A 5,180-nucleotide genomic window follows, 5' to 3' on the forward strand; every position below is an offset into this window, starting at 1 on the left:
AAAGGTGTCCATTAGCATGGACACCATTTTGTCTCAGTAGTTGAGAAATGGTCTGAATTGGAGTTCTGCTGTATCTTGTAAATGCGTTCACTGGCCAACTACACAGACAGTTTAAAAAATGAAATGTCTATGCAGAGCACAAAAAGGATTTTTGAACAGAGCAGAAGCAAAGCACCCGTGTTAGGCTTCCAGCTCAGGGACAAGATTTATTCTTTACAGCTACAGTACTGACATTTAGTCTCCTGCTCAAAACTCAACTGCTCACTCAGGCTTTGAGGAGGGTTTCAGATATGTTGGTGTATGAGACTGATCTACTGATTTTTGATGTATTTTGTATTTGTTTTATGGATGCAATTTTATTGTCGATTTTATGATGTTCACTGCCATGTTTTTATTTGATGTTGGTGGTAATAGAAACTTTTGCAAATAATAAATAAATATATACCTGGTTTACTTACAGAAAAAACACAGAACCTACAATGTATAATATGAAGGAGCTGTACACCATTCATAAAAATGAAACATCTTGCATGGGAGTCCTCTTATACTTCAAGGCAGCCTATAAGGAGAATTGTGATGGCTCAGATATAAGTAAATGACAGTTCAATCCATGAACTACTTACGGTAAATCAAAGCAAGTACAGTACTCTTAACTCTGTGCAGCTTCACTTAGCATTAAAGGATCAAATCTGGCATCTTCAAGGGCTTCTGACGTACAGTGGTGCCCCGCTAGACGAATGCCTCGCAAGACGGAAAACCCGCTAGACGAAAGGGTTTTCCGTTTTTGAGCTGCTTCGCAAGACGATTTTCCCTATAGGCTTGCTTTGCAAGACGAAAACGTCTTGCAAGTGTTCCGATTTCCCCCCCGCTCCCCCCCTTTTTCTAAGCAGGTAAGCCGCTAATAGCCTTTTAGCCGCTAATCCGCTAAGCCTTTAATAGCCGCTAAACCGCTAATAGCGCTAATCCACTAATAGGGTTGCTTCGCAAGACAAAAAAACCACTAGACGAAGAGACGCGCGGAAGGGATTAATTTCGTCTTGCGAGGCACCACTGTAACTAGTTTATAGATTAGGTAGTGGGTACCAAAGGCTAAATTATACAAGAGATTAATAATGATTCCTCTGCTGTTTCCAGTATAAATAACTCCTGATACCAAAATCTAAAGCGGAATTTGCTAATAGATTCAGGGTGAGAAATTGGCATTATTTTCAGCTCTCCTACCCCACCCCAACCAAAATACCAATGTATTTCATATCTGGCAACAAATGTGCCCCTTTGATTTCAGATAAAAAGCCTGGGACACAAATCTTTAGGCGGCTCATTTGCCAGAATAAATGTATTTAGCATTAACTCTGAAAATGTTTGGACCAAACTAAGCATCCTAGAGCACAATGTAGATCAGGAGGCTTAGTTTGGTCAGAATCGAGTACAGTATACACTTCTAGAGTTAATGCTAAATTAACTGCCATCGCTGCTAGAGGGCCATGAAAGTTTGTGTCCCGGGCTTTTTAGACTCGTCTACCCAAATTGATGCTTTTGAATTATGGTGCTGGAGGAGACACTTGAGAGTCCCATGGACTACAAGAAGATCAAACCTCTCCATTCTTAAGGAAATCAGCCCTGAGTGCTCACTGGAAGGACAGATCCTGAAGCTGAGGCTCCAATATTTTGGTCACCTCATGAGAAGAGAAGACATGAAAGGCATGAAAGTTACAGAGTAAACTATTCTAATTGCAAACAGACTATTTCCCATGCCATCACAACCCATAATTATGGGAGAAGAATATGTTAAGAAGAAAAGACTGCTTGTGTTTTCAATTAAACATATTGCTTGACAATGTATTTTTCAATTACAGGTCATAGAGCACCCTCCAAAAAAAAAGTTTCCTGAAAGTCTAAGGAGAACAACAATGTACAACAACAACAGCAACAACAAAATCAAAGAATGACATCTTAATACTAAAAGCAGATCTCTCAGGCCACTTTTAAAAATGGAGGACTGTATGCTGTGAATAACAGACACTCGTTTGCATTGCAATAATAAAGTATCTAGTATACCAGGTCTTGGTTGTTACAGAAGGTTGACCCAGTTCAGCAAATATTGCAGATTTAGAAGTTTAACTGTAATCAGTATGAGCATTCTCCAAGTACATTTCAGTACTTTTTCAAGATTACCACTTGGATTGAAAGATGCACAGGTGGAAGTCAGTTTACACACAAGAGGACTTTCCCACCAATCCTATTCTCTGCAACCTCCCTCCTCCTCTCCCATGCTGCTCCTGAGGGTTTGGAGAGACTTGGATGGCATGGGATGTGACAAAAAGGAGACTAGAATCAATGGCAATAAGGATGAGCCTCATGTATGAGCAGATGAACCTTCTGCAAGGACAAGAACAGCTTTGTATCCAATCCCCACAGGTTTACAATGGAAGTGTTAACTGCTTGAGATTAGCTTTTATCATGGGAAGTAGGTCCAATTATTGCTGGGGTGAGTACTAGTGCGGCATTCCGTTTACTCGAATGAAAGCTGTTGTATCTGGTTGTAGCCTGTCACAAATACTGTGTGTGCCTATAGAATTCCCTACCTCAGGCATAGGGCAAACTCAGCCTCCCCAGATGTTTTGGGACTACAACTCCCATCATCCCTAGCTCACAGGACCAGTGGTCAGGGATGATGGGAATTGTAGTCTCAAAACATCTGGAGGGCTGAGTTTGCCTATGCCTGCCCTACATTCTTGCTGCACCTGCAGTATGGTAGGGGAAGAAGCGTGTCAATGGAAAGCTTTTCTTCTTTCACCAATATTCTCATGGCAGAATCCTGGATAAGCTTCTACAAAACCAAACTGAAGACCATTAATGTATTTTAACCTTTGGTTACCAGTAAATTTTTTCCCAAAGCTCAGTAACTGCTTAATAATTCTTGCAACATTTAGTTTTGCTAATTCAGGAAAAGTGATCTGGGGAACCTCAACACTCAGAAAATAATGGTCAGCATACTGCGCAGCGCCACTAAAAAAAAACCAAGGAAGTTGTCAAAAATTCAAAGAAACATCAAGTCCAATCAAGAAACCCTGGTCAAGAACCCCAGCCCCACAAGACGAACAAACCATGAACAGATGTGACTTAGGTATCTAAGAATGCAATCCTAATTAAATTAGTAGGAAGAATAGAGAACTCAGTTCCAAGTAAAAGAGGTTTGCAGAATCATCTAATACATTAAACCAAATTGGGCATATTTTAGTTCCAGGCATATCCCTAGATTTTGAAGGGGGAAAAATGGAACCTACAATATCTACTTTGCTAGAAATCCAAAAGGCACCTTGGCTCCACCCATACTGAAAATGCCTCTCTACCATTTTGTTCATGCAAGGAAGACTGGCAAATTAAAGTGGTTGGGGCAGAGGGGGCGTTATTCAAGTTATGATACTGCATGTACATTCTAAGTATCAGAAAGTACTGTATACAACATTAGTTTTGCAATTCAATACAAACTGCATGATCTTCAAAACAAAATAATCTCACAGGGTTCACATATATTGATCAGATAATGCAGGCATTGGGAACCTCTACTGATTATCACTTATGGAACCTTGCATATAAAGATGCTTAGGTACTGCTACATGGCTTCTTTTTGTTTACCCCATAGCTTAACCGGGAGAATAATGAGGGGAAACTGATTAAAGTGCTCAACTGCCACATATTCTTTGAAGCTCACTTTGGAAACACTCTCCCTGTGCCTAATACTACTTGTCCTACTCAAGTCAGTCTGTTCCAACCAAAATTCTTTCTCCACCTGCAACAGTTATAAATATCTAGGAAAGATTATGCAAAGCAGTTATAATCCAGAACAACATCTTGGAAATAATGGTGTAGTTTTGCTCTGTATTCAGCCATCGAACTCTGTGTTAATGTGGTCTCCTAAATCAAGGCCAGGCATAGGCAAACTCAGCCCTCCAGATGTTTTGGGACTACAACTCCCATCATCCCTAGCTAACAGGACCAGCAGTCTGGGATAATGGGAATTGTAGTCTCAAAACATCTGGAGGGCCAAGTTTGCCTAAGCCTGTTGAAGGCCAATGGATTTCAGAGCCACTCAGGTAACATTTAATCTATTTTAAAAATTGAATTCTGTATACATCAGACTACAATGACTAGTTTCACGGGGGGGGGGGTGGTGGTGTGGTGGTGGTGGTGGTGGTGGTCAGCTGAGGTACTATATTTCCATTAACACGTAGAAATCGTGTTTTCTCTTGCAGATTCATTTTAAAGTAAATATTTTCTAAGATAAACTACACTGCCCTTAGAACAAATCAAATGGAACATAAATATTTTTATATGCAGTATTAGACGCAAAATAGCTTACAAAGGTTTGCTTAATTCGAAACTCAGGCACCAAGACTCCTGTTTAAAGTTTCTCCAAAACCGCATATTAAATTTACACCAGCAAGAGTGACTATATCCTTTTTAAAGCATGTGATCACTGAGAACTATAGCACTTTTCTTTCATCAGTGATCTCAATGCTCCTCTGTACAAAAATCTACCCTGTACACATCTGGACAGAAACTGTTGCACTGTGGCTTCTTAGCTCTTGTCAACAAGCAAAACCACAGCTTAAAGCAGCAATTCATAGACAAGCTAATTGTAAAAGAATCAGCAAAGGGTTCAAAGGCACAAGGCTGAACTTTAGAGGTGACATACAACAGTGTTATCCTTGCACAGTGGACTTCTGCTTGTGCAAGGGGACTTATTCCTTTTCTCTCCCCTGCACATCCACAAAATCTGCTCCAGAGGTGGGAATATTCCGAGTCAATTATGGGGGCACATTGGGGAGGAGAAGAAAGGAAAATCCCATTATATCCACTGGTGTGACATTGGATAATGCCCTAGAAGTGGCTTGATCAACTGTTGATACCTACACAGAAAACAGAGTTGTAAATGAACACAACTGCCAAATTCCCCAACTTTTAAAAAAATTGCTACTCCATTATTTTCTCTGCTTTTTAGTGAAAGAGAAGCAGCCTATGAATGTAGATTTAGCATGCTTGTGTATTTAGCAAGTGGATTTAACACCTTCCATTTCTAAAGGATTTGCACGTGACCCTAAGTCATGCTAAACTAAAAAATATGGAGAGGTGGGTTGTACAGCAGCACTTGCTTAAATACACCTTGTTCTTTTCTG

General features: G+C 40.2%; 1 long non-coding RNA gene across 1 annotated transcript; it reads left to right on the forward strand.

Annotated features, from left to right (window-relative positions):
• On the forward strand, positions 1–3,267 carry LOC309540335. The gene is made up of 2 exons (XR_014223184.1): positions 1–721; positions 1,061–3,267. It is a non-coding gene; the product is annotated as an uncharacterized lncRNA (long non-coding RNA).
• The last annotated feature ends 1,913 nt before the right edge of the window (positions 3,268–5,180 follow it).

Source organism: Podarcis vaucheri, assembly GCF_965113315.1.
Source record: "Podarcis vaucheri genome assembly, chromosome: 9".
Taxonomy (NCBI): domain Eukaryota; kingdom Metazoa; phylum Chordata; class Lepidosauria; order Squamata; family Lacertidae; genus Podarcis; species Podarcis vaucheri.